Below are 27,846 nucleotides of genomic sequence, written 5' to 3'. Positions count from 1 at the left end.
GTGTGCGCATGAGAGAGAGTGCGCGTGAGAGAGAGTGCGCGCGCGAGAGAGTGCGCGCGCGAGAGAGTGCACGTGAGAGAAAGTGTGCGTGAGAGCGAGTGAGCGTGACAGAGAGTGCGGGTGAAAGAGAGTGAGGGTGAAAGAGAGTGAGGGTGAAAGAGAGTGCACGTGAGAGAGAGTGCGCGCGAAAGAGAGTGCACGTGAGAGAGCGTGTGCGTGAGAGCGAGTGAGTGTGACAGAGAGTGCGGGTGAAAAAGAGTGCGGGTGAAACAGAGTGAGGGTGAAACAGAGTGAGGGTGAAAGAGAGTGCACGTGCGAGGGAGTGCGCATGCGAGAGAGTGCGTGTGAGAGAGAGTGCGCGTGGGAAAGAGAGTGCACGTGTGAGAGAGAGTGCGCGTGGGAAAGAGAGTGCACGCGGGAAAGAGAGTACGCGTGAGAGAGTGTGCGCGTGAGAGAGAGTGCGCGTGAGATAGAGTGCGCGTGAGAGAGAGTGCGCGTGAGAGAGAGTGCGCGTGAGAGAGAGTGCGCGTGAGAGAGAGTGCGCGTGAGAGAGAGTGCGCGTGAGAGAGAGTGCGCGTGAGAGAGAGTGCGCGTGAGAGAGAGTGCGCGTGAGAGAAAGTGTGCTTGAGAGCGAGTGAGCGTGACAGAGAGTGCGGGTGAAAAAGAGTGCGGGTGAAAGAGAGTGAGGGTGAAAGAGAGTGCACGTGAGAGAGAGTGCGCGTGAGAGAGAGTGCGCGTGAGAGAGAGTGCGCGTGAGAGAGATTGCGCGCGAAAGAGAGTGCGCGTGAGACAGAGTGCGCGCGAAAGAGAGTGCAGGTGAGAGAGAGTGCGCGTGAAAGAGAATGCACATGTGAGAGAGTGCACGTGAGAGAGAGTGCAAGTGAGAGAGAGTGCATGTGAGAGTGTGTGCATGTGAGAGACTGTGCGCGCGAAAGAGATTGCGCGCGAAAGAGAGTGCGCGCGAAAGAGAGTGCATGTGAAAGAGAGTGCACGTGAGAGAGCGTGTGCGTGTGTGAGGAGAGCGCGCGCGTGAGAGAGAGAGCGCGTGAGAGAGTGCGCGTGAGGGAGTGCGCGTGCGAGGGAGTGCGCGTGCGAGGGAGTGCGCGTGCGAGGGAGTGCGCGTGCGAGGGAGTGCGCGTGCGAGAGAGTGCGCGTGAGAGAGAGTGCGCGTGAGAGAGAGTGCGCGTGAGAGAGAGTGCGCGCGGGAAAGAGAGTGCGCGCGGGAAAGAGAGTGCACGTGAGACCGAGTGCACGTGAGACCGAGTGCGCGTGAGAGCGAGTGCGCGTGAGAGAGAGTGCGCGTGAGAGAGAGTGCGCGCGGGAAAGAGAGTGCGCGTGGGAAAGAGAGTGCGCGCGGGAAAGAGAGTGCGCATGAGAGAGAGTGCGCGCGAGAGACAGTGCGCGCGAGAGACAGTGCGCGTGAGAGACAGTGCGCGTGAGAGACAGTGCGCGTGAGAGACAGTGCGCGTGAGAGACAGTGCGCGTGAGAGACAGTGCGCTTGCAAGGGAGTGCGCGTGCGAGAGAGTGCGCGTGCGAGAGAGTGCGCGTGCGAGAGAGTGCGCGTGCGAGAGAGTGCGCGTGCGAGAGAGTGCGCGTGCGAGAGAGTGCGCGTGCGAGAGAGTGCGCGTGCGAGAGAGTGCGCGTGCGAGAGAGTGCGCGTGCGAGAGAGTGCGCGTGCGAGAGTGCGCGCGGGAAAGAGTGCGCGCGGGAAAGAGTGCGCGCGGGAAAGAGTGCGCGCGCGGGAAAGAGAGTGCGCGTGAGAGCGAGTGCGCGTGAGAGCGAGTGCGCGTGAGAGCGAGTGCGCGTGAGAGCGAGTGCGCGCAGGAAAGAGAGTGCGCGTGAGAGAGAGTGCGCGCGAAAGAGAGTGCGCGCGAGAGAGAGTGCGCGTGAGAGAGAGTGCGCGCGAGAGAGAGTGCGCGCGAGAGAGAGTGCGCGTGAGAGACAGTGCGCGTGAGAGACAGTGCGCGTGAGAGACAGTGCGCGTGAGAGACAGTGCGCGTGAAGGACAGTGCGCGTGCGAGAGAGTGCGCTTGCGAGAGTGCGCGCGTGCGAGAGAGCGCGCGTGCGAGAGAGCGCGCGTGCGAGAGAGTGCGCGTGCGAGAGAGTGCGCGTGAGAGAGAGTGCGCGTGAGAGAGAGTGCGCGTGAGAGAGAGTGCGCGTGAGAGAGAGTGCGCGCGGGAAAGAGTGCGCGCGGGAAAGAGAGTGCGCGTGAGTGAGAGTGCGCGTGAGAGAGAGTGCGCGTGAGAGAGAGTGCGCGCGAAAGAGAGTGCGCCCGAAAGAGAGTGCGCGCGAAAGAGAGTGCGCGCGAAAGAGAGTGCGCGCGAAAGAGAGTGCGCGCGAAAGAGAGTGCGCGTGAGAGAGAGTGCACGTGAGAGAGAGTGCAAGTGAGAGAGATTGCGCGTGAGAGAGATTGCGCGTGAGAGAGATTGCGCGTGAAAGAGAGTGCGCGTGAAAGAGAGTGCGCGTGAGAGAGATTGCGCGTGAGAGAGATTGCGCGTGAAAGAGAGTGCGCGTGAAAGAGAGTGCGCGTGAAAGAGAGTGCGCGTGAAAGAGAGTGCGCGTGAGACAGAGTGCGCGCGAAAGAGAGTGCAGGTGAGAGAGAGTGCGCGTGAAAGAGAATGCACGTGTGAGAGAGTGCAAGTGAGAGAGAGTGCGCGTGAGAGAGAGTGCGCGTGAGAGAGAGTGCGCGTGAGAGAGAGTGCGCGCGAAAGAGAGTGCGCGTGAGAGAGAGTGCGCGTGAGAAAGAGTGCACGTGAGAGAGAGTGCGCGTGAGAGAGAGTGCGCGTGAGAGAGTGCGCGCGCGGGAAAGAGAGTGCGCGCGGGAAAGAGAGTGCGCGTGAGACAGAGTGCGCGTGAGACAGAGTGCGCGTGAGACAGAGTGCGCGTGAGACAGAGTGCGCGTGAGACAGAGTGCGCGTGAGACAGAGTGCGCGTGAGACAGAGTGCGCGTGAGAGAGAGTGCGCGTGAGAGAGAGAGCGCGTGAGAGAGAGTGCGCGTGGGAAAGAGAGTGCGCGTGGGAAAGAGAGTGCGCGCGGGAAAGAGAGTGCGCGCGGGAAAGAGAGTGCACGTGAGAGAGAGTGCGCGTGAGAGAGAGTGCGCGTGAGAGAGAGTGCGCGTGAGAGAGAGTGCGCGTGAGAGAGAGTGCGCGTGAGAGAGAGTGCGCGTGAGAGAGAGTGCGCGTGAGAGAGAGTGCGCGTGAGACAGAGTGCGCGTGAGACAGAGTGCGCGTGAGACAGAGTGCGCGTGAGACAGAGTGCGCGTGAGAGAGAGTGCGCGTGAGAGAGAGTGCGCGTGAGAGAGAGTGCGCGTGGGAAAGAGAGTGCGCGTGGGAAAGAGAGTGCGCGCGGGAAAGAGAGTGCGCGCGGGAAAGAGAGTGCGCGTGAGAGAGAGTGCGCGTGCGAGAGAGTGCGCGTGCGAGGGAGTGCGCGTGCGAGGGAGTGCGCGTGCGAGGGAGTGCGCGTGCGAGGGAGTGCGCGTGCGAGGGAGTGCGCGTGAGAGAGAGTGCGCGTGAGAGAGAGTGCGTGCGGGAAAGAGAGTGCGCGTGAGAGAGAGTGCGCGTGAGAGAGAGTGCGCGTGAGAGAGAGTGCGCGTGAGAGAGAGTGCGCGTGAGAAAGAGAGTGCGCGCGGGAAAGAGAGTGCGCGCGGGAAAGAGAGTGCGCGCGGGAAAGAGAGTGCGCGCGGGAAAGAGAGTGCACGTGAGACCGAGTGCACGTGAGACCGAGTGCGCGTGAGAGCGAGTGCGCGTGAGAGCGAGTGCGCGTGAGAGCGAGTGCGCGTGAGAGAGAGTGCGCGTGAGAGAGAGTGCGCGTGAGAGAGAGTGCGCGTGAGAGAGAGTGCGCGTGAGAGAGAGTGCGCGCGGGAAAGAGAGTGCGCGCGGGAAAGAGAGTGCGCGTGGGAAAGAGAGTGCGCGTGGGAAAGAGAGTGCGCGCGGGAAAGAGAGTGCGCGCGGGAAAGAGAGTGCGCGTGAGAGACAGTGCGCGTGAGAGACAGTGCGCATGAGAGACAGTGCGCGTGAGAGACAGTGCGCGTGAGAGACAGTGCGCGTGAGAGACAGTGCGCGTGAGAGACAGTGAGCTTGCGAGGGAGTGCGCGTGCGAGAGAGTGCGCGTGCGAGAGAGTGCGCGTGCGAGAGAGTGCGCGTGCGAGAGAGTGCGCGAGAGAGAGAGTGCGCGTGAGAGAGAGTGCGCGTGAGAGAGATTGCGCGTGAGAGAGATTGCGCGCAAAAGAGAGTGCGCGTGAGAGAGTGTGCGCGTGAGAGAGAGTGCGCGTGAGAGAGTGCGCGCGGGAAATAGTGCGCGCGGGAAAGAGTGCGCGCGGGAAAGAGTGCGCGCGCGTGAGAGAGAGTGCGCGTGAGAGAGAGTGCACGTGAGAGAGAGTGCAAGTGAGAGACAGTGCGCGTGAGAGACAGTGCGCGTGAGAGACAGTGCGCGTGAGAGACAGTGCGCTTGCAAGGGAGTGCGCGTGCGAGAGAGTGCGCGTGCGAGAGAGTGCGCGTGCGAGAGAGTGCGCGTGCGAGAGAGTGCGCGTGAGAGAGAGTGCGCGTGAGAGAGAGTGCGCGTGAGAGAGAGTGCGCGCGAGAGAGAGTGCGCGCGAGAGAGAGTGCGCGCGAGAGAGAGTGCGCGCGAGAGAGAGTGCGCGAGAGAGAGAGTGCGCGAGAGAGAGAGTGCGCGAGAGAGAGAGTGCGCGTGAGAGAGATTGCGCGTGAGAGAGATTGCGCGCAAAAGAGAGTGCAGGTGAGAGAGAGTGCACGTGAAAGAGAATGCACGTGAAAGAGAATGCACGTGTGAGAGTGCGCGCGTGCGAGAGAGCGCGCGTGCGAGAGAGCGCGCGTGCGAGAGAGTGCGCGTGCGAGAGAGTGCGCGTGAGAGAGAGTGCGCGTGAGAGAGAGTGCGCGTGAGAGAGAGTGCGCGTGAGAGAGAGTGCGCGCGGGAAAGAGTGCGCGCGGGAAAGAGAGTGCGCGTGAGTGAGAGTGCGCGTGAGTGAGAGTGCGCGTGAGAGAGAGTGCGCGTGAGAGAGAGTGCGCGCGAAAGAGAGTGCGCCCGAAAGAGAGTGCGCGCGAAAGAGAGTGCGCGTGAGAGAGAGTGCACGTGAGAGAGAGTGCAAGTGAGAGAGATTGCGCGTGAGAGTGATTGCGCGTGAGAGAGATTGCGCGTGAAAGAGAGTGCGCGTGAAAGAGAGTGCGCGTGAAAGAGAGTGCGCGTGAAAGAGAGTGCGCGTGAGACAGAGTGCGCGCGAAAGAGAGTGCAGGTGAGAGAGAGTGCGCGTGAAAGAGAATGCACGTGTGAGAGAGTGCAAGTGAGAGAGAGTGCGCGTGAGAGAGAGTGCGCGTGAGAGAGAGTGCGCGTGAGAGAGAGTGCACGCGAAAGAGAGTGCGCGTGAGAGAGAGTGCGCGTGAGAAAGAGTGCACGTGAGAGAGAGTGCGCGTGAGAGAGAGTGCGCGTGAGAGAGTGCGCGCGCGGGAAAGAGAGTGCGCGCGGGAAAGAGAGTGCGCGTGAGACAGAGTGCGCGTGAGACAGAGTGCGCGTGAGACAGAGTGCGCGTGAGACAGAGTGCGCGTGAGACAGAGTGCGCGTGAGAGAGAGTGCGCGTGAGAGAGAGTGCGCGTGAGAGAGAGTGCGCGTGGGAAAGAGAGTGCGCGCGGGAAAGAGAGTGCGCGCGGGAAAGAGAGTGCACGTGAGAGAGAGTGCGCGTGAGAGAGAGTGCGCGTGAGAGAGAGTGCGCGTGAGAGAGAGTGCGCGTGAGAGAGAGTGCGCGTGAGAGAGAGTGCGCGTGAGACAGAGTGCGCGTGAGACAGAGTGCGCGTGAGACAGAGTGCGCGTGAGACAGAGTGCGCGTGAGAGAGAGTGCGCGTGAGAGAGAGTGCGCGTGGGAAAGAGAGTGCGCGTGGGAAAGAGAGTGCGCGCGGGAAAGAGAGTGCGCGCGGGAAAGAGAGTGCGCGTGAGAGAGAGTGCGCGTGCGAGAGAGTGCGCGTGCGAGGGAGTGCGCGTGCGAGGGAGTGCGCGTGCGAGGGAGTGCGCGTGCGAGGGAGTGCGCGTGCGAGGGAGTGCGCGTGAGAGAGAGTGCGCGTGAGAGAGAGTGCGCGCGGGAAAGAGAGTGCGCGTGAGAGAGAGTGCGCGTGAGAGAGAGTGCGCATGAGAGAGAGTGCGCGTGAGAGAGAGTGCGCATGAGAAAGAGAGTGCGCGCGGGAAAGAGAGTGCGCGCGGGAAAGAGAGTGCGCGCGGGAAAGAGAGTGCGCGCGGGAAAGAGAGTGCACGTGAGACCGAGTGCACGTGAGACCGAGTGCGCGTGAGAGCGAGTGCGCGTGAGAGCGAGTGCGCGTGAGAGAGAGTGCGCGTGAGAGAGAGTGCGCGTGAGAGAGAGTGCGCGTGAGAGAGAGTGCGCGGGAAAGAGAGTGCGCGGGAAAGAGAGTGCGCGCGGGAAAGAGAGTGCGCGTGGGAAAGAGAGTGCGCGCGGGAAAGAGAGTGCGCGCGGGAAAGAGAGTGCGCGCGGGAAAGAGAGTGCGCGTGAGAGACAGTGCGCGTGAGAGACAGTGCGCGTGAGAGACAGTGCGCGTGAGAGACAGTGCGCGTGAGAGACAGTGCGCGTGAGAGACAGTGCGCGTGAGAGACAGTGCGCGTGAGAGACAGTGAGCTTGCGAGGGAGTGCGCGTGCGAGAGAGTGCGCGTGCGAGAGAGTGCGCGTGCGAGAGAGTGCGCGTGCGAGAGAGTGCGCGAGAGAGAGAGTGCGCGTGAGAGAGAGTGCGCGTGAGAGAGATTGCGCGTGAGAGAGATTGCGCGCAAAAGAGAGTGCGCGTGAGAGAGTGTGCGCGTGAGAGAGAGTGCGCGTGAGAGAGTGCGCGCGGGAAAGAGTGCGCGCGGGAAAGAGTGCGCGCGGGAAAGAGTGCGCGCGCGTGAGAGAGAGTGCGCGTGAGAGAGAGTGCACGTGAGAGAGAGTGCAAGTGAGAGACAGTGCGCGTGAGAGACAGTGCGCGTGAGAGACAGTGCGCGTGAGAGACAGTGCGCTTGCAAGGGAGTGCGCGTGCGAGAGAGTGCGCGTGCGAGAGAGTGCGCGTGCGAGAGAGTGCGCGTGCGAGAGAGTGCGCGTGCGAGAGAGTGCGCGTGAGAGAGAGTGCGCGTGAGAGAGAGTGCGCGCGAGAGAGAGTGCGCGCGAGAGAGAGTGCGCGCGAGAGAGAGTGCGCGCGAGAGAGAGTGCGCGAGAGAGAGAGTGCGCGAGAGAGAGAGTGCGCGAGAGAGAGAGTGCGCGTGAGAGAGATTGCGCGTGAGAGAGATTGCGCGCAAAAGAGAGTGCAGGTGAGAGAGAGTGCACGTGAAAGAGAATGCACGTGAAAGAGAATGCACGTGTGAGAGAGTGCACGTGAGAGAGAGTGCAAGTGAGAGAGAGTGCATGTCAGAGTGTGTGCACGTGAGAGATTGTGCGCGCGAAAGAGAGTGCGCGCGAAAGAGAGTGCGCGCGAAAGAGAGTGCGCGCGAAAGAGAGTGCGCGCGAAAGAGAATGCACGCGAAAGAGAGTGCACAAGAGAGAGTGCACGCGAGACCGAGTGTGCGTGAGAGCGAGTGCGCGTGAGAGCGAGTGCGCGCGGGAAAGAGAGTGCGCGAGAGAGCGAGTGCGCGTGAGAGCGAGTGCGCGTGAGAGAGAGTGCGCGCGGGAAAGAGAGTGCGCGTGAGAGCGAGTGCGCGTGAGAGAGAGTGCGCGTGAGAGAGAGTGCGCGTGAGAGCGAGTGCGCGTGAGAGCGAGTGCGCGTGAGAGCGAGTGCGCGTGGGAAAGAGACTGCGCGTGAGAGAGATTGCGCGCGAGAGAGATTGCGCGCGAGAGAGAGTGTGCGCGCGAGAGAGATTGCGCGCGAGAGAGAGTGTGCGCGCGAGAGACAGTGCGCGCGAGAGACAGTGCGCGCGAGAGACAGTGCGCGCGAGAGACAGTGCGCGCGAGAGACAGTGCGCGCGAGAGACAGTGCGCGCGAGAGACAGTGCGCGCGAGAGACAGTGCGCGCGAGAGATTGCGCGTGAGAGAGATTGCGCGCAAAAGAGAGTGCAGGTGAGAGAGAGTGCACGTGAAAGAGAATGCACGTGAAAGAGAATGCACGTGTGAGAGAGTGCACGTGAGAGAGAGTGCAAGTGAGAGAGAGTGCATGTCAGAGTGTGTGCACGTGAGAGATTGTGCGCGCGAAAGAGAGTGCGCGCGAAAGAGAGTGCGCGCGAAAGAGAGTGCGCGCGAAAGAGAGTGCGCGCGAAAGAGAATGCACGCGAAAGAGAGTGCACAAGAGAGAGTGCACGCGAGACCGAGTGTGCGTGAGAGCGAGTGCGCGTGAGAGCGAGTGCGCGCGGGAAAGAGAGTGCGCGAGAGAGCGAGTGCGCGTGAGAGCGAGTGCGCGTGAGAGAGAGTGCGCGCGGGAAAGAGAGTGCGCGTGAGAGCGAGTGCGCGTGAGAGCGAGTGCGCGTGAGAGAGAGTGCGCGTGAGAGCGAGTGCGCGTGAGAGCGAGTGCGCGTGAGAGCGAGTGCGCGTGGGAAAGAGACTGCGCGTGAGAGAGATTGCGCGCGAGAGAGATTGCGCGCGAGAGAGAGTGTGCGCGCGAGAGAGATTGCGCGCGAGAGAGAGTGTGCGCGCGAGAGACAGTGCGCGCGAGAGACAGTGCGCGCGAGAGACAGTGCGCGCGAGAGACAGTGCGCGCGAGAGACAGTGCGCGCGAGAGACAGTGCGCGCGAGAGACAGTGCGCGCGAGAGACAGTGCGCGCGAGAGACAGTGCGCGCGAGAGACAGTGCGCGCGAGAGACAGTGCGCTTGCAAGGGAGTGCGCGTGCGAGAGAGTGCGCGTGCGAGAGAGTGCGCGTGCGAGAGAGTGCGCGTGCGAGAGAGTGCGCGAGAGAGAGAGTGCGCGTGCGAGAGAGTGCGCGAGAGAGAGAGTGCGCGAGAGAGAGAGTGCGCGTGAGAGAGATTGCGCGTTAGAGAGATTGCGCGCAAAAGAGAGTGCGCGTGAGAGAGAGTGCGCGCGGGAAAGAGTGCGCGCGGGAAAGAGTGCGCGCGGGAAAGAGTGCGCGCGGGAAAGAGTGCGCGCGGGAAAGAGTGCGCGCGCGGGAAAGAGAGTGCGCGCGGGAGAGAGAGTGCGCGTGAGAGAGAGTGCGCGTGAGAGAGAGTGCGCGTGAGAGAGGGTGCGCGTGAGAGAGAGTGCGCGCGAGAGAGAGTGCGCGAGAGAGAGAGTGCGCGAGAGAGAGAGTGCGCGAGAGAGAGAGTGCGCGTGAGAGAGATTGCGCGTGAGAGAGATTGCGCGCAAAAGAGAGTGCAGGTGAGAGAGAGTGCACGTGAAAGAGAATGCACGTGAAAGAGAATGCACGTGTGAGAGTGCGCGCGTGCGAGAGAGCGCGCGTGCGAGAGAGCGCGCGTGCGAGAGAGCGCGCGTGCGAGAGAGTGCGCGTGAGAGAGAGTGCGCGTGAGAGAGAGTGCGCGTGAGAGAGAGTGCGCGTGAGAGAGAGTGCGCGCGGGAAAGAGTGCGCGCGGGAAAGAGAGTGCGCGTGAGTGAGAGTGCGCGTGAGTGAGAGTGCGCGTGAGAGAGAGTGCGCGTGAGAGAGAGTGCGCGCGAAAGAGAGTGCGCCCGAAAGAGAGTGCGCGCGAAAGAGAGTGCGCGTGAGAGAGAGTGCACGTGAGAGAGAGTGCAAGTGAGAGAGATTGCGCGTGAGAGTGATTGCGCGTGAGAGAGATTGCGCGTGAAAGAGAGTGCGCGTGAAAGAGAGTGCGCGTGAAAGAGAGTGCGCGTGAAAGAGAGTGCGCGTGAGACAGAGTGCGCGCGAAAGAGAGTGCAGGTGAGAGAGAGTGCGCGTGAAAGAGAATGCACGTGTGAGAGAGTGCAAGTGAGAGAGAGTGCGCGTGAGAGAGAGTGCGCGTGAGAGAGAGTGCGCGTGAGAGAGAGTGCGCGCGAAAGAGAGTGCGCGTGAGAGAGAGTGCGCGTGAGAAAGAGTGCACGTGAGAGAGAGTGCGCGTGAGAGAGAGTGCGCGTGAGAGAGTGCGCGCGCGGGAAAGAGAGTGCGCGCGGGAAAGAGAGTGCGCGTGAGACAGAGTGCGCGTGAGACAGAGTGCGCGTGAGACAGAGTGCGCGTGAGACAGAGTGCGCGTGAGACAGAGTGCGCGTGAGACAGAGTGCGCGTGAGAGAGAGTGCGCGTGAGAGAGAGTGCGCGTGAGAGAGAGTGCGCGTGAGAGAGAGTGCGCGTGGGAAAGAGAGTGCGCGCGGGAAAGAGAGTGCGCGCGGGAAAGAGAGTGCACGTGAGAGAGAGTGCGCGTGAGAGAGAGTGCGCGTGAGAGAGAGTGCGCGTGAGAGAGAGTGCGCGTGAGAGAGAGTGCGCGTGAGAGAGAGTGCGCGTGAGACAGAGTGCGCGTGAGACAGAGTGCGCGTGAGACAGAGTGCGCGTGAGAGAGAGTGCGCGTGAGAGAGAGTGCGCGTGGGAAAGAGAGTGCGCGTGGGAAAGAGAGTGCGCGCGGGAAAGAGAGTGCGCGCGGGAAAGAGAGTGCGCGTGAGAGAGAGTGCGCGTGCGAGAGAGTGCGCGTGCGAGGGAGTGCGCGTGCGAGGGAGTGCGCGTGCGAGGGAGTGCGCGTGCGAGGGAGTGCGCGTGCGAGGGAGTGCGCGTGAGAGAGAGTGCGCGTGAGAGAGAGTGCGCGCGGGAAAGAGAGTGCGCGTGAGAGAGAGTGCGCGTGAGAGAGAGTGCGCGTGAGAGAGAGTGCGCGTGAGAGAGAGTGCGCATGAGAAAGAGAGTGCGCGCGGGAAAGAGAGTGCGCGCGGGAAAGAGAGTGCGCGCGGGAAAGAGAGTGCGCGCGGGAAAGAGAGTGCACGTGAGACCGAGTGCACGTGAGAGCGAGTGCGCGTGAGAGCGAGTGCGCGTGAGAGCGAGTGCGCGTGAGAGCGAGTGCGCGTGAGAGCGAGTGCGCGTGAGAGCGAGTGCGCGTGAGAGAGAGTGCGCGTGAGAGAGAGTGCGCGGGAAAGAGAGTGCGCGGGAAAGAGAGTGCGCGCGGGAAAGAGAGTGCGCGTGGGAAAGAGAGTGCGCGCGGGAAAGAGAGTGCGCGCGGGAAAGAGAGTGCGCGCGGGAAAGAGAGTGCGCGTGAGAGACAGTGCGCGTGAGAGACAGTGCGCGTGAGAGACAGTGCGCGTGAGAGACAGTGCGCGTGAGAGACAGTGCGCGTGAGAGACAGTGCGCGTGAGAGACAGTGCGCGTGAGAGACAGTGCGCGTGAGAGACAGTGAGCTTGCGAGGGAGTGCGCGTGCGAGAGAGTGCGCGTGCGAGAGAGTGCGCGTGCGAGAGAGTGCGCGTGCGAGAGAGTGCGCGAGAGAGAGAGTGCGCGTGAGAGAGAGTGCGCGTGAGAGAGATTGCGCGTGAGAGAGATTGCGCGCAAAAGAGAGTGCGCGTGAGAGAGTGTGCGCGTGAGAGAGAGTGCGCGTGAGAGAGTGCGCGCGGGAAAGAGTGCGCGCGGGAAAGAGTGCGCGCGGGAAAGAGTGCGCGCGCGTGAGAGAGAGTGCGCGTGAGAGAGAGTGCACGTGAGAGAGAGTGCAAGTGAGAGACAGTGCGCGTGAGAGACAGTGCGCGTGAGAGACAGTGCGCGTGAGAGACAGTGCGCTTGCAAGGGAGTGCGCGTGCGAGAGAGTGCGCGTGCGAGAGAGTGCGCGTGCGAGAGAGTGCGCGTGCGAGAGAGTGCGCGTGCGAGAGAGTGCGCGTGAGAGAGAGTGCGCGTGAGAGAGAGTGCGCGCGAGAGAGAGTGCGCGCGAGAGAGAGTGCGCGCGAGAGAGAGTGCGCGCGAGAGAGAGTGCGCGAGAGAGAGAGTGCGCGAGAGAGAGAGTGCGCGAGAGAGAGAGTGCGCGTGAGAGAGATTGCGCGTGAGAGAGATTGCGCGCAAAAGAGAGTGCAGGTGAGAGAGAGTGCACGTGAAAGAGAATGCACGTGAAAGAGAATGCACGTGTGAGAGAGTGCACGTGAGAGAGAGTGCAAGTGAGAGAGAGTGCATGTCAGAGTGTGTGCACGTGAGAGATTGTGCGCGCGAAAGAGAGTGCGCGCGAAAGAGAGTGCGCGCGAAAGAGAGTGCGCGCGAAAGAGAGTGCGCGCGAAAGAGAATGCACGCGAAAGAGAGTGCACAAGAGAGAGTGCACGCGAGACCGAGTGTGCGTGAGAGCGAGTGCGCGTGAGAGCGAGTGCGCGCGGGAAAGAGAGTGCGCGAGAGAGCGAGTGCGCGTGAGAGCGAGTGCGCGTGAGAGAGAGTGCGCGTGAGAGAGAGTGCGCGCGGGAAAGAGAGTGCGCGTGAGAGCGAGTGCGCGTGAGAGCGAGTGCGCGTGAGAGAGAGTGCGCGTGAGAGAGAGTGCGCGTGAGAGCGAGTGCGCGTGAGAGCGAGTGCGCGTGAGAGCGAGTGCGCGTGGGAAAGAGACTGCGCGTGAGAGAGATTGCGCGCGAGAGAGATTGCGCGCGAGAGAGAGTGTGCGCGCGAGAGAGATTGCGCGCGAGAGAGAGTGTGCGCGCGAGAGACAGTGCGCGCGAGAGACAGTGCGCGCGAGAGACAGTGCGCGCGAGAGACAGTGCGCGCGAGAGACAGTGCGCGCGAGAGACAGTGCGCGCGAGAGACAGTGCGCGCGAGAGACAGTGCGCGCGAGAGACAGTGCGCTTGCAAGGGAGTGCGCGTGCGAGAGAGTGCGCGTGCGAGAGAGTGCGCGTGCGAGAGAGTGCGCGTGCGAGAGAGTGCGCGTGCGAGAGAGTGCGCGAGAGAGAGAGTGCGCGTGCGAGAGAGTGCGCGAGAGAGAGAGTGCGCGAGAGAGAGAGTGCGCGTGAGAGAGATTGCGCGTTAGAGAGATTGCGCGCAAAAGAGAGTGCGCGTGAGAGAGAGTGCGCGTGAGAGAGTGCGCGCGGGAAAGAGTGCGCGCGGGAAAGAGTGCGCGCGGGAAAGAGTGCGCGCGGGAAAGAGTGCGCGCGGGAAAGAGTGCGCGCGGGAAAGAGTGCGCGCGCGGGAAAGAGAGTGCGCGCGGGAGAGAGAGTGCGCGTGAGAGAGAGTGCGCGTGAGAGAGAGTGCGCGTGAGAGAGGGTGCGCGTGAGAGAGAGTGCGCGTGAGAGAGAGTGCGCGCGAGAGAGAGTGCGCGTGAGAGAGAGTGCGCGAGAGAGAGAGTGCGCGAGAGAGAGAGGGCGCGTGAGAGAGATTGCGCGTGAGAGAGAGTGCACGTGAAAGAGAATGCACGTGAAAGAGAATGCACGTGTGAGAGAGTGCACGTGAGAGAGAGTGCAAGTGAGAGAGAGTGCATGTGAGAGTGTGTGCACGTGAGAGATTGTGCGCGCGAAAGAGAGTGCGCGCGAAAGAGAGTGCGCGCGAAAGAGAGTGCGCGCGAAAGAGAGTGCGCGCGAAAGAGAGTGCGCGCGAAAGAGAATGCGCGCGAAAGAGAATGCACGCGAAAGAGAGTGCACAAGAGAGAGTGCACGTGAGAGCGAGTGCGCGTGAGAGCGAGTGCGCGTGAGAGCGAGTGCGCGTGAGAGAGAGTGCGCGCGGGAAAGAGAGTGCGCGTGAGAGCGAGTGCGCGTGAGAGCGAGTGCGCGTGAGAGCGAGTGCGCGTGAGAGCGAGTGCGCGTGAGAGCGAGTGCGCGCAGGAAAGAGAGTGCGCGCGAGAGAGAGTGCGCGCGAAAGAGAGTGCGCGCGAGAGAGAGTGCGCGTGAGAGAGAGTGCGCGTGAGAGACAGTGCGCGTGAGAGACAGTGCGCGTGAGAGACAGTGCGCGTGAGAGACAGTGCGCGTGAGAGACAGTGCGCGTGAGAGAGAGTGCGCGTGAGAGAGAGTGCGCGTGGGAAAGAGAGTGCGCGTGGGAAAGAGAGTGCGCGTGAGAGTGTGCGCGCGGGAAAGAGTGCGCGCGGGAAAGAGTGCGCGCGGGAAAGAGTGCGCGCGCGGGAAAGAATGCGCGCGCGGGAAAGAGTGCGCGCGCGGGAAAGAGTGCGCGCGCGTGAGAGCGAGTGCGCGTGAGAGCGAGTGCGCGTGAGAGCGAGTGCGCGTGAGAGCGAGTGCGCGTGAGAGCGAGTGCGCGCAGGAAAGAGAGTGCGCGTGAGAGAGAGTGCGCGCGAAAGAGAGTGCGCGCGAGAGAGAGTGCGCGCGAGAGAGAGTGCGCGCGAGAGACAGTGCGCGCGAGAGACAGTGCGCGCGAGAGACAGTGCGCGCGAGAGACAGTGCGCGCGAGAGACAGTGCGCGTGAGAGACAGTGCGCGTGAGAGACAGTGCGCGTGAGAGACAGTGCGCGTGAGAGACAGTGCGCGTGAGAGACAGTGCGCGTGAAGGACAGTGCGCGTGCGAGAGAGTGCGCTTGCGAGAGTGCGCGCGTGCGAGAGAGCGCGCGTGCGAGAGAGTGCGCGTGAGAGAGAGTGCGCGTGAGAGAGAGTGCGCGTGAGAGAGAGTGCGCGTGGGAAAGAGTGCGCGCGGGAAAGAGTGCGCGCGGGAAAGAGACTGCGCGTGAGTGAGAGTGCGCGTGAGAGAGAGTGCGCGTGAGAGAGAGTGCGCGCGAAAGAGAGTGCGCCCGAAAGAGAGTGCGCGCGAAAGAGAGTGCGCGCGAAAGAGAGTGCGCGCGAAAGAGAGTGCGCGTGAGAGACAGTGCGCGTGAGAGACAGTGCGCGTGAGAGACAGTGCGCGTGAGAGACAGTGAGCTTGCGAGGGAGTGCGCGTGCGAGAGAGTGCGCGTGCGAGAGAGTGCGCGTGCGAGAGAGTGCGCGTGCGAGAGAGTGCGCGTGCGAGAGAGTGCGCGAGAGAGAGAGTGCGCGTGAGAGAGAGTGCGTGTGAGAGAGATTGCGCGTGAGAGAGATTGCGCGCAAAAGAGAGTGCGCGTGAGAGAGTGTGCGCGTGAGAGAGAGTGCGCGTGAGAGAGTGCGCGCGGGAAAGAGTGCGCGCGGGAAAGAGTGCGCGCGGGAAAGAGTGCGCGCGCGTGAGAGAGAGTGCGCGTGAGAGAGAGTGCACGTGAGAGAGAGTGCAAGTGAGAGACAGTGCGCGTGAGAGACAGTGCGCGTGAGAGACAGTGCGCGTGAGAGACAGTGCGCTTGCAAGGGAGTGCGCGTGCGAGAGAGTGCGCGTGCGAGAGAGTGCGCGTGAGAGAGAGTGCGCGTGAGAGAGAGTGCGCGTGAGAGAGAGTGCGCGTGAGAGAGAGTGCGCGCGAGAGAGAGTGCGCGTGAGAGAGAGTGCGCGTGAGAGAGAGTGCGCGCGAGAGAGAGTGCGCGCGAGAGAGAGTGCGCGCGAGAGAGAGTGCGCGATAGAGAGAGTGCGCGAGAGAGAGAGTGCGCGTGAGAGAGATTGCGCGTGAGAGAGATTGCGCGCAAAAGAGAGTGCAGGTGAGAGAGAGTGCACGTGAAAGAGAATGCACGTGAAAGAGAATGCACGTGTGAGAGAGTGCACGTGAGAGAGAGTGCAAGTGAGAGAGAGTGCATGTCAGAGTGTGTGCACGTGAGAGATTGTGCGCGCGAAAGAGAGTGCGCGCGAAAGAGAGTGCGCGCGAAAGAGAGTGCGCGCGAAAGAGAGTGCGCGCGAAAGAGAGTGCGCGCGAAAGAGAGTGCGCGCGAAAGAGAATGCGCGCGAAAGAGAATGCACGCGAAAGAGAGTGCACAAGAGAGAGTGCACGCGAGACAGAGTGCGCGTGAGAGCGAGTGCGCGAGAGAGCGAGTGCGCGTGAGAGAGAGTGCGCGTGAGAGTGCGCGAGAGAGAGAGTGCGCGAGAGAGAGAGTGCGCGTGAGACAGAGTGCGCGTGAGACAGAGTGCGCGTGAGACAGAGTGCGCGTGAGACAGAGTGCGCGTGAGACAGAGTGCGCGTGAGACAGAGTGCGCGCGAAAGAGAGTGCGCGCGAAAGAGAGTGCGCGCGAAAGAGAGTGCGCGCGAAAGAGAGTGCGCGTGAAAGAGTGTGCGCGCGAAAGAGAGTGCGCGTGAGAGAGAGTGCGCGTGAGAAAGAGTGCACGTGAGAGAGAGTGCAAGTGAGAGAGAGTGCGCGTGAGAGAGAGTGCGCGTGAGAAAGAGTGCACGTGAGAGAGAGTGCAAGTGAGAGAGAGTGCGCGCGGGAAAGAGAGTGCGCGCGTGAAAGAGTGTGCGCGCGAAAGAGAGTGCGCGTGAGAGAGAGTGCGCGTGAGAAAGAGTGCACGTGAGAGAGAGTGCAAGTGAGAGAGAGTGCGCGTGAGAGAGAGTGCGCGTGAGAAAGAGTGCACGTGAGAGAGAGTGCAAGTGAGAGAGAGTGCGCGCGGGAAAGAGAGTGCGCGCGGGAAAGAGAGTGCGCGCGGGAAAGAGAGTGCGCGTGAGAGAGCGTGCGCGTGCGAGGGAGTGCGCGTGCGAGGGAGTGCGCGTGCGAGGGAGTGCGCGTGCGAGGGAGTGCGCGTGCGAGGGAGTGCGCGTGCGAGAGAGTGCGCGTGAGAGAGAGTGCGCGTGAGAGAGAGTGCGCGTGAGAGAGAGTGCGCGCGGGAAAGAGAGTGCGCGTGAGAGAGAGTGCGCGTGAGAGAGAGTGCGCGTGAGAGAGAGTGCACGTGAGAGAGAGTGCAAGTGAGAGAGAGTGCGCATGAGAAAGAGAGTGCGCGTGGGAAAGAGAGTGCGCGCGGGAAAGTGAGTGCGCGCGGGAAAGAGAGTGCGCGTGCGAGGGAGTGCGCGTGCGAGGGAGTGCGCGTGCGAGGGAGTGCGCGTGCGAGGGAGTGCGCGTGCGAGGGAGTGCGCGTGAGAGAGAGTGCGCGTGAGAGAGAGTGCGCGTGAGAGAGTGCGCGCGGGAAAGAGTGCGCGCGCGGGAAAGAGAGTGCGCGCGGGAAAGAGAGTGCACGTGAGAGAGAGTGCGCGTGAGAGAGAGTGCGCGTGAGAGAGAGTGCGCGTGAGAGAGAGTGCGCGTGAGACAGAGTGCGCGTGAGACAGAGTGCGCGTGAGACAGAGTGCGCGTGAGACAGAGTGCGCGTGAGACAGAGTGCGCGTGAGACAGAGTGCGCGTGAGACAGAGTGCGCGTGAGAGAGAGTGCGGGTGGGAAAGAGAGTGCGGGTGGGAAAGAGAGTGCGGGTGGGAAAGAGAGTGCGCGTGGGAAAGAGAGTGCGCGTGGGAAAGAGAGTGCGCGCGGGAAAGAGAGTGCGCGTGCGAGGGAGTGCGCGTGCGAGGGAGTGCGCGTGCGAGGGAGTGCGCGTGCGAGGGAGTGCGCGTGCGAGGGAGTGCACGTGCGAGAGAGTGCGCGTGCGAGAGAGTGCGCGTGAGAGAGAGTGCGCGTGAGAGAGAGTGCGCGTGAGAGAGAGTGCGCGCGGGAAAGAGAGTGCGCGTGAGAGAGAGTGCGCGTGAGAGAGAGTGCGCGTGAGAGAGAGTGCGCGTGAGAGAGAGTGCACGTGAGAGAGAGTGCACGTGAGAGAGAGTGCACGTGAGAGAGAGTGCAAGTGAGAGAGAGTGCAAGTGAGAGAGAGTGCGCTTGAGAAAGAGAGTGCGCGTGGGAAAGAGAGTGCGCGCGGGAAAGTGAGTGCGCGCGGGAAAGTGAGTGCGCGCGGGAAAGTGAGTGCGCGCGGGAAAGAGAGTGCGCGCGGGAAAGAGAGTGCGCGTGCGAGGGAGTGCGCATGCGAGGGAGTGCGCGTGCGAGGGAGTGCGCGTGCGAGGGAGTGCGCGTGCGAGGGAGTGCGCGTGCGAGGGAGTGCGCGTGCGAGGGAGTGCGCGTGAGAGAGAGTGCGCGCGGGAAAGAGAGTGCGCGTGAGAGAGAGTGCGCGTGAGAGAGAGTGCGCGTGAGAGAGAGTGCGCGTGAGAGAGAGTGCGCGTGAGAGAGAGTGCGCGTGAGAGAGAGTGCGCGTGAGAGAGAGTGCGCGTGAGAGAGAGTGCGCGTGAGAGAGAGTGCGCGTGAGAGAGAGTGCGCGTGAGAGAGAGTGCGCGTGAGAGAGAGCGCGCGGGAAAGAGAGTGCGCGCGGGAAAGAGAGTGCGCGCGGGAAAGAATGCGCGCGCGGGAAAGAGAGTGCGCGCGAGAGAGAGTGCGCGCGAGAGAGAGTGCGCGCGAGAGAGAGTGCGCGCGAGAGAGAGTGCGCGTGAGAGAGAGTGCGCGTGAGAGAGAGTGCGCGTGAGAGAGAGTGCGCGTGAGAGAGAGTGCGCGTGAGACAGAGTGCGCGTGGGAAAGAGAGTGCGCGCGGGAAAGAGAGTGCGCGCGGGAAAGAGAGTGCGCGTGAGAGAGAGTGCGCGTGAGAGAGAGTGCGCGCAAAAGAGAGTGCGCGCAAAAGAGAGTGCGCGCGATAGAGAGTGCGCGTGAGAAAGAGTGCACGTGAGAGAGAGTGCGCGTGAGAGTGCGCGCGGGAAAGAGAGTGCGCGCGGGAAAGAGAGTGCACGTGAGAGAGAGTGCGCGTGAGAGAGAGTGCACGTGAGAGAGAGTGCGCGTGAGAGAGAGAGTGCGCGTGAGAGAGATTGCGCGTGAGACAGAGTGCGCGTGAGACAGAGTGCGCGTGAGAGAGAGTGCGCGTGAGAGAGAGTGCGCGTGAGACAGAGTGCGCGTGAGACAGAGTGCGCGTGAGACAGAGTGCGCGTGAGACAGAGTGCGCGTGAGACAGAGTGCGCGTGAGAGAGAGTGCGCGTGGGAAAGAGAGTGCGCGTGGGAAAGAGAGTGCGCGCGGGAAAGAGAGTGCGCGCGGGAAAGAGAGTGCGCGCGGGAAAGAGAGTGCGCGCGGGAAAGAGAGTGCGCGTGCGAGGGAGTGCGCGTGCGAGGGAGTGCGCGTGCGAGGGAGTGCGCGTGCGAGGGAGTGCGCGTGCGAGGGAGTGCACGTGCGAGAGAGTGCACGTGCGAGAGAGTGCACGTGCGAGAGAGTGCGCGTGAGAGAGAGTGCGCGTGAGAGAGAGTGCGCGTGAGAGAGAGTGCGCGTGAGAGAGAGTGCGCGTGAGAGAGAGTGCGCGTGAGAGAGAGTGCGCGCGGGAAAGAGAGTGCGCGTGAGAGAGAGTGCGCGTGAGAGAGAGTGCGCGTGAGAGAGAGTGCGCGTGAGAGAGAGTGCACGTGAGAGAGAGTGCACGTGAGAGAGAGTGCACGTGAGAGAGAGTGCACGTGAGAGAGAGTGCAAGTGAGAGAGAGTGCAAGTGAGAGAGAGTGCAAGTGAGAGAGAGTGCGCTTGAGAAAGAGAGTGCGCGTGGGAAAGAGAGTGCGCGCGGGAAAGTGAGTGCGCGCGGGAAAGTGAGTGCGCGCGGGAAAGAGAGTGCGCGTGCGAGGGAGTGCGCATGCGAGGGAGTGCGCGTGCGAGGGAGTGCGCGTGCGAGGGAGTGCGCGTGCGAGGGAGTGCGCGTGCGAGGGAGTGCGCGTGAGAGAGAGTGCGCGCGGGAAAGAGAGTGCGCGTGAGAGAGAGTGCGCGTGAGAGAGAGTGCGCGTGAGAGAGAGTGCGCGTGAGAGAGAGTGCGCGTGAGAGAGAGTGCGCGTGAGAGAGAGTGCGCGTGAGAGAGAGTGCGCGTGAGAGAGAGTGCACGTGAGAGAGAGTGCAAGTGAGAGAGAGTGCGCGTGAGAGAGAGTGCGCGTGAGAGAGAGCGCGCGGGAAAGAGAGTGCGCGCGGGAAAGAGAGTGCGCGCGGGAAAGAATGCGCGCGCGGGAAAGAGAGTGCGCGCGAGAGAGAGTGCGCGCGAGAGAGAGTGCGCGCGAGAGAGAGTGCGCGCGAGAGAGAGTGCGCGCGAGAGAGAGTGCGCGCGAGAGAGAGTGCGCGTGAGAGAGAGTGCGCGTGAGAGAGAGTGCGCGTGAGAGAGAGTGCGCGTGAGAGAGAGTGCGCGTGAGAGAGAGTGCGCGTGAGACAGAGTGCGCGCGGGAAAGAGAGTGCGCGCGGGAAAGAGAGTGCGCGCGGGAAAGAGAGTGCGCGTGAGAGAGAGTGCGCGCAAAAGAGAGTGCGCGCAAAAGAGAGTGCGCGCAAAAGAGAGTGCGCGCGATAGAGAGTGCGCGTGAGAAAGAGTGCACGTGAGAGAGAGTGCGCGTGAGAGTGCGCGCGGGAAAGAGAGTGCGCGCGGGAAAGAGAGTGCACGTGAGAGAGAGTGCGCGTGAGAGAGAGTGCACGTGAGAGAGAGTGCGCGTGAGAGAGAGAGTGCGCGTGAGAGAGATTGCGCGTGAGACAGAGTGCGCGTGAGAGAGAGTGCGCGTGAGACAGAGTGCGCGTGAGAGAGAGTGCGCGCGGGAAAGAGAGTGCGCGCGGGAAAGAGAGTGCGCGCGGGAAAGAGAGTGCGCGCGGGAAAGAGAGTGCGCGCGAAAAAGAGAGTGCGCGTGAGAGAGCGTGCGCGTGCGAGGGAGTGCGCGTGCGAGGGAGTGCGCGTGCGAGGGAGTGCGCGTGCGAGGGAGTGCGCGTGAGAGAGAGTGCGCGTGAGAGAGAGTGCGCGCGGGAAAGAGAGTGCGCGTGAGAGAGAGTGCGCGTGAGAGAGAGTGCGCGTGAGAGAGAGTGCGCGTGAGAGAGAGTGCGCGTGAGAGAGAGTGCGCGTGAGAGAGAGTGCGCGTGAGAGAGAGTGCACGTGAGAGAGAGTGCACGTGAGAGAGAGTGCGCATGAGAAAGAGTGCGCGCGTGGGAAAGAGAGTGCGCGCGGGAAAGTGAGTGCGCGCGGGAAAGTGAGTGCGCGCGGGAAAGAGAGTGCGCGTGCGGGAGTGCGCGTGCGAGGGAGTGCGCGTGCGAGGGAGTGCGCGTGCGAGGGAGTGCGCGTGCGAGGGAGTGCGCGTGAGAGAGAGTGCGCGTGAGAGAGTGCGCGCGGGAAAGAGTGCGCGCGCGGGAAAGAGAGTGCGCGCGGGAAAGAGAGTGCGCGCGTGAGAGAGAGTGCGCGTGAGAGAGAGTGCGCGTGAGAGAGAGTGCGCGTGAGAGAGAGTGCGCGTGAGAGAGAGTGCGCGTGAGAGAGATTGCGCGTGAGAGAGATTGCGCGTGAAAGAGAGTGCGCGTGAAAGAGAGTGCGCGTGAAAGAGAGTGCGCGTGAGACAGAGTGCGCGTGAGACAGAGTGCGCGTGAGACAGAGTGCGCGTGAGACAGAGTGCGCGTGAGACAGAGTGCGCGTGAGAGAGAGTGCGCGTGAGAGAGAGTGCGCGTGAGAGAGAGTGCGCGTGAGAGAGAGTGCGCGTGAGAGAGAGTGCGCGTGAAAGAGAGTGCGCGTGAAAGAGAGTGCGCGTGAAAGAGAGTGCGCGTGAGACAGAGTGCGCGTGAGACAGAGTGCGCGTGAGACAGAGTGCGCGCGAAAGAGAGTGCAGGTGAGAGAGAGTGCGCGTGAGAGAGAATGCACGTGTGAGAGAGTGCAAGTGAGAGAGAGTGCGCGTGAGAGAGAGTGCGCGTGAGAGAGAGTGCGCGTGAGAGAGAGTGCGCGTGAGAGAGAGTGCGCGTGAGAGAGAGTGCGCGTGAGAGAGAGTGCGCGTGAGAGAGAGTGCGCGTGAGAGAGAGTGCGCTTGAGAAAGAGAGTGCGCGTGGGAAAGAGAGTGCGCGCGGGAAAGTGAGTGCGCGCGGGAAAGAGAGTGCGCGTGCGAGGGAGTGCGCGTGCGAGGGAGTGCGCGTGCGAGGGAGTGCGCGTGCGAGGGAGTGCGCGTGAGAGAGAGTGCGCGTGAGAGAGAGTGCGCGCGGGAAAGAGAGTGCGCGTGAGAGAGAGTGCGCGTGAGAGAGAGTGCGCGTGAGAGAGAGTGCGCGTGAGAGAGAGTGCACGTGAGAGAGAGTGCGCGTGAGAGAGAGTGCCCGTGAGAGAGAGCGCGCGGGAAAGAGAGTGCGCGCGGGAAAGAGAGTGCGCGCGGGAAAGAATGCGCGCGCGGGAGAGAGAGTGCGCGCGGGAGAGAGAGTGCGCGCGAGAGAGAGTGCGCGCGAGAGAGAGTGCGCGCGAGAGAGAGTGCGCGCGAGAGAGAGTGCGCGCGAGAGAGAGTGCGCGTGAGAGAGAGTGCGCGTGAGAGAGAGTGCGCGTGAGAGAGAGTGCGCGTGAGACAGAGTGCGCGTGGGAAAGAGAGTGCGCGCGGGAAAGAGAGTGCGCGCGGGAAAGAGAGTGCGCGCGGGAAAGAGAGTGCGCGTGAGAGAGAGTGCGCGTGAGAGAGTGCGCGCGAAAGAGAGTGCGCGTGAGAGAGAGTGCGCGTGAGAGAGAGTGCGCGTGAGAGAGAGTGCGCATGAGATAGAGTGCACGTGAGAGAGAGTGCGCGTGAGAGAGTGCGCGCGGGAAAGAGTGCGCGCGCGGGAAAGAGAGTGCGCGCGGGAAAGAGAGTGCACGTGAGAGAGAGTGCGCGTGAGAGAGACTGCACGTGAGAGAGAGTGCGCGTGAGAGAGAGAGTGCGCGTGAGAGAGATTGCGCGTGAATGAGAGTGCGCGTGAAAGAGAGTGCGCGTGAGACAGAGTGCGCGCGAAAGAGAGTGCAGGTGAGAGAGAGTGCACGTGAGAGAGAGTGCGCGTGCGAGGGAGTGCGCGTGCGAGGGAGTGCGCGTGCGAGGGAGTGCGCGTGAGAGAGCGCGCGCGGGAAAGAGAGTGCACGTGAGAGAGAGTGCGCGTGAGAGAGAGTGCACGTGAGAGAGAGTGCACGTGAGAGAGAGTGCGCGTGAGAGAGAGAGTGCGCGTGAGAGAGATTGCGCGTGAATGAGAGTGCGCGTGAAAGAGAGTGCGCGTGAGAGAGAGTGCGCGTGAGAGAGAGTGCGCGTGCGAGGGAGTGCGCGTGCGAGGGAGTGCGCGTGCGAAGGGGGTGCGCGTGCGAGAGAGTGCGCGTGCGAGAGAGTGCGCGTGCGAGAGAGTGCGCGTGCGAGAGAGTGCGCGTGCGAGAGAGTGCGCGTGAGAGAGAGTGCGCGTGAGAGAGAGTGCGCGCGGGAAAGAGAGTGCGCGTGAGAGAGAGTGCGCGTGAGAGAGAGTGCGCGTGAGAGAGAGTGCGCGTGAGAGAGAGTGCGCGTGAGAGAGAGTGCGCGTGAGAGAGAGTGCGCGTGAGAGAGAGTGCAAGTGAGAGAGAGTGCGCATGAGAAAGAGAGTGCGCGTGGGAAAGAGAGTGCGCGTGGGAAAGAGAGTGCGCGTGGGAAAGAGAGTGCGCGCGGGAAAGTGAGTGCGCGCGGGAAAGAGAGTGCGCGTGCGAGGGAGTGCGCGTGCGAGGGAGTGCGCGTGCGAGGGAGTGCGCGTGCGAGGGAGTGCGCGTGCGAGGGAGTGCGCGTGCGAGGGAGTGCGTGTGAGAGAGAGTGCGCGCGGGAAAGGGAGTGCGCGTGAGAGAGAGTGCGCCTGAGAGAGAGTGCGCGTGAGAGAGTGCGCGTGAGAGAGAGTGCACGTGAGAGAGAGTGCACGTGAGAGAGAGTGCAAGTGAGAGAGAGTGCGCGTGAGAGAGAGTGCGTGTGAGAGAGAGTGCGTGTGAGAGAGAGTGCGTGTGAGAGAGAGTGCGCGTGAGAGAGAGTGCGCGTGAGAGTGCGCGCGCGGGAAAGAGAGTGCGCGCGAGAGAGAGTGCGCGAGAGAGAGAGTGCGCGCGAGAGAGCGTGCGCGCGAGAGAGAGTGCGCGCGAGAGAGATTGCACGCGAGAGAGAGTGCGCGCGAGAGAGAGTGCGCGCGAGAGAGAGTGCACGTGAGAGAGAGTGCGCGTGAGAGAGAGTGCGCATGAGAGAGAGTGCGCGTGAGAGAGAGTGCGCGTGAGAGAGAGTGCGCGTGACAGAGTGCGCGCGCGGGAAAGAGAGTGCGCGCGGGAAAGAGAGTGCACGTGAGAGAGAGTGCACGTGAGAGAGAGTGCGCGTGAGAGAGAGTGCGCGTGAGAGAGAGTGCGCGTGAGAGAGATTGCGCGTGAGAGAGATTGCGCGTGAAAGAGAGTGCGCGTGAGACAGAGTGCGCGTGAGACAGAGTGCGCGTGAGACAGAGTGCGCGTGAGACAGAGTGCGCGTGAGACAGAGTGCGCGTGAGACAGAGTGCGCGCGAAAGAGAGTGCAGGTGAGAGAGAGTGCGCGTGAAAGAGAATGCACGTGTGAGAGAGTGCACGTGAGAGAGAGTGCGCGTGAGAGAGAGTGCGCGTGAGAGAGAGTGCGCGTGAGAGAGAGAGCGCGTGAGAGAGAGAGCGCGTGAGAGAGAGAGCGCGTGAGAGAGAGAGCGCGTGAGAGAGAGAGCGCGTGAGAGAGAGTGCGCGTGAGAGAGTGTGCGCGTGAGACAGAGTGCGCGTGAGACAGAGTGCGCGTGAGACAGAGTGCGCGTGAGACAGAGTGCGCGTGAGACAGAGTGCGCGTGAGACAGAGTGCGCGTGAGAGAGAGTGCGCGTGGGAGAGAGTGCGCGTGGGAGAGAGTGCGCGCGGGAAAGAGAGTGCGCGCGGGAAAGAGAGTGCGCGCGGGAAAGAGAGTGCGCGCGGGAAAGGGAGTGCGCGTGCGAGGGAGTGCGCGTGCGAGGGAGTGCGCGTGCGAGGGAGTGCGCGTGCGAGGGAGTGCGCGTGCGAGAGAGTGCGCGTGAGAGAGAGTGCGCGCGGGAAAGAGAGTGCGCGTGAGAGAGAGTGCGCGTGAGAGAGAGTGCACGTGAGAGAGAGTGCGCGTGAGAGAGAGTGCGCGTGAGAGAGAGTGCGCGTGAGAGAGAGTGCACGTGAGAGAGAGTGCACGTGAGAGAGAGTGCAAGTGAGAGAGAGTGCGCATGAGAAAGAGAGTGCGCGTGGGAAAGAGAGTGCGCGCGGGAAAGTGAGTGCGCGCGGGAAAGTGAGTGCGCGCGGGAAAGAGAGTGCGCGTGCGAGGGAGTGCGCGTGCGAGGGAGTGCGCGTGCGAGGGAGTGCGCGTGCGAGGGAGTGCGCGTGCGAGGGAGTGCGCGTGCGAGAGAGTGCGCGCGGGAAAGAGAGTGCGCATGAGAGAGAGTGCGCGTGAGAGAGAGTGCGCGTGAGAGAGAGTGCGCGTGAGAGAGAGTGCGCGTGAGAGAGAGTGCGCGTGAGAGAGAGTGCGCGTGAGAGAGAGTGCGCGTGAGAGAGAGTGCGCGTGAGAGAGAGTGCGCGTGAGAGAGAGTGCACGTGAGAGAGAGTGCACGTGAGAGAGAGTGCACGTGAGAGAGAGTGCGCGTGAGAGCGAGTGCGTTTGAGAGAGAGTGCGCGTGAGAGAGAGTGCGCGTGAGAGAGAGTGCGCGTGAGAGAGTGCGCGCGGGAAAGAATGCGCGCGCGGGAAAGAGAGTGCGCGTGAGAGAGAGTGCGCGTGAGAGAGAGTGCGCGCGAGAGAGAGTGCGCGCGAGAGAGTGTGCGCGCGAGAGAGAGTGCGCGTGAGAGAGAGTGCGCGTGAGAGAGAGTGCACGTGAGAGAGAGTGCGCGTGAGACAGAGTGCGCGTGAGACAGAGTGCGCGTGGGAAAGAGAGTGCGCGCGGGAAAGAGAGTGCGCGTGAGAGAGAGTGCGCGTGAGAGAGTGCGCGCGAAAGAGAGTGCGCGCGAAAGAGAGTGCGCGCGAAAGAGAGTGCGCGTGAGAGAGAGTGCGCGTGAGAAAGAGTGCACGTGAGAGAGAGTGCGCGTGAGAGAGTGCGCGCGGGAAAGAGTGCGCGCGCGGGAAAGAGAGTGCGCGCGGGAAAGAGAGTGCACGTGAGAGAGAGTGCGCGTGAGAGAGAGAGTGCGCGTGAGAGAGATTGCGCGTGAATGAGAGTGCGCGTGAAAGAGAGTGCGCGTGAGACAGAGTGCGCGCGAAAGAGAGTGCAGGTGAGAGAGAGTGCGCGTGAGAGAGAATGCACGTGTGAGAGAGAGTGCGCGTGAGAGAGAGTGCGCGTGAGAGAGAGTGTGCGTGAGACAGAGTGCGCGTGAGACAGAGTGCGCGTGAGACAGAGTGCGCGTGAGACAGAGTGCGCGTGAGACAGAGTGCGCGCGGGAAAGAGAGTGCGCGCGGGAAAGAGAGTGCGCGCGGGAAAGAGAGTGCGCGTGCGAGAGAGTGCGCGTGCGAGGGAGTGCGCGTGCGAGGGAGTGCGCGTGCGAGGGAGTGCGCGTGCGAGGGAGTGCGCGTGCGAGGGAGTGCGCGTGCGAGGGAGTGCGCGCGGGAAAGAGAGTGCGCGTGAGAGAGAGTGCGCGTGCGAGGGAGTGCGCGTGCGAGGGAGTGCGCGTGCGAGGGAGTGCGCGTGCGAGGGAGTGCGCGTGCGAGGGAGTGCGCGTGCGAGGGAGTGCGCGTGAGAGAGAGTGCGCGCGGGAAAGAGAGTGCGCATGAGAGAGAGTGCGCGTGAGAGAGAGTGCACGTGAGAGAGAGTGCGCGTGAGAGAGAGTGCGCGTGAGAGAGAGTGCACGTGAGAGAGAGTGCACGTGAGAGAGAGTGCAAGTGAGAGAGAGTGCGCATGAGAAAGAGAGTGCGCGTGGGAAAGAGAGTGCGCGCGGGAAAGTGAGTGCGCGCGGGAAAGTGAGTGCGCGCGGGAAAGAGAGTGCGCGCGGGAAAGAGAGTGCGCGTGCGAGGGAGTGCGCGTGCGAGGGAGTGCGCGTGCGAGGGAGTGCGCGTGCGAGGGAGTGCGCGTGCGAGAGAGTGCGCGCGGGAAAGAGAGTGCGCATGAGAGAGAGTGCGCGTGAGAGAGAGTGCGCGTGAGAGAGAGTGCGCGTGAGAGAGAGTGCGCGTGAGAGAGAGTGCGCGTGAGAGAGAGTGCGCGTGAGAGAGAGTGCGCGTGAGAGAGAGTGCGCGTGAGAGAGAGTGCGCGTGAGAGAGAGTGCACGTGAGAGAGAGTGCACGTGAGAGAGAGTGCACGTGAGAGAGAGTGCGCGTGAGAGCGAGTGCGTTTGAGAGAGAGTGCGCGTGAGAGAGAGTGCGCGTGAGAGAGTGCGCGCGGGAAAGAATGCGCGCGCGGGAAAGAGAGTGCGCGCGGGAAAGAGAGTGCGCGTGAGAGAGAGTGCGCGTGAGAGAGAGTGCACGTGAGAGAGAGTGCGCGTGAGACAGAGTGCGCGTGAGACAGAGTGCGCGTGGGAAAGAGAGTGCGCGCGGGAAAGAGAGTGCGCGTGAGAGAGAGTGCGCGTGAGAGAGTGCGCGCGAAAGAGAGTGCGCGCGAAAGAGAGTGCGCGCGAAAGAGAGTGCGCGCGAAAGAGAGTGCGCGTGAGAGAGAGTGCGCGTGAGAAAGAGTGCACGTGAGAGAGAGTGCGCGTGAGAGAGTGCGCGCGGGAAAGAGTGCGCGCGCGGGAAAGAGAGTGCGCGCGGGAAAGAGAGTGCACGTGAGAGAGAGTGCGCGTGAGAGAGAGAGTGCGCGTGAGAGAGATTGCGCGTGAATGAGAGTGCGCGTGAAAGAGAGTGCGCGTGAGACAGAGTGCGCGCGAAAGAGAGTGCAGGTGAGAGAGAGTGCGCGTGAGAGAGAATGCACGTGTGAGAGAGAGTGCGCGTGAGAGAGAGTGCGCGTGAGAGAGAGTGTGCGTGAGACAGAGTGCGCGTGAGACAGAGTGCGCGTGAGACAGAGTGCGCGTGAGACAGAGTGCGCGTGAGACAGAGTGCGCGCGGGAAAGAGAGTGCGCGCGGGAAAGAGAGTGCGCGCGGGAAAGAGAGTGCGCGTGAGAGAGAGTGCGCGTGCGAGGGAGTGCGCGTGCGAGGGAGTGCGCGTGCGAGGGAGTGCGCGTGCGAGGGAGTGCGCGTGCGAGGGAGTGCGCGTGCGAGGGAGTGCGCGCGGGAAAGAGAGTGCGCGTGAGAGAGAGTGCGCGTGAGAGAGAGTGCGCGTGAGAGAGAGTGTGCGTGAGACAGAGTGCGCGTGAGACAGAGTGCGCGTGAGACAGAGTGCGCGTGAGACAGAGTGCGCGTGAGACAGAGTGCGCGCGGGAAAGAGAGTGCGCGCGGGAAAGAGAGTGCGCGCGGGAAAGAGAGTGCGCGTGAGAGAGAGTGCGCGTGCGAGGGAGTGCGCGTGCGAGGGAGTGCGCGTGCGAGGGAGTGCGCGTGCGAGGGAGTGCGCGTGCGAGGGAGTGCGCGTGCGAGGGAGTGCGCGCGGGAAAGAGAGTGCGCGTGAGAGAGAGTGCGCGTGAGAGAGAGTGCGCGTGAGAGAGAGTGCGCGTGAAAGAGAATGCACGTGTGAGAGAGTGCATGTGAGAGAGAGTGCGC

This window comes from Chiloscyllium plagiosum, unplaced genomic scaffold, assembly GCF_037043375.1.
Source record: "Chiloscyllium plagiosum isolate Xiang-an unplaced genomic scaffold, Cpla_swu_hap1 HiC_scaffold_53X, whole genome shotgun sequence".
Taxonomy (NCBI): domain Eukaryota; kingdom Metazoa; phylum Chordata; class Chondrichthyes; order Orectolobiformes; family Hemiscylliidae; genus Chiloscyllium; species Chiloscyllium plagiosum.
The sequence above is the reverse complement of the archived record's forward strand: the minus strand, read 5'-3'. Positions refer to the sequence as shown.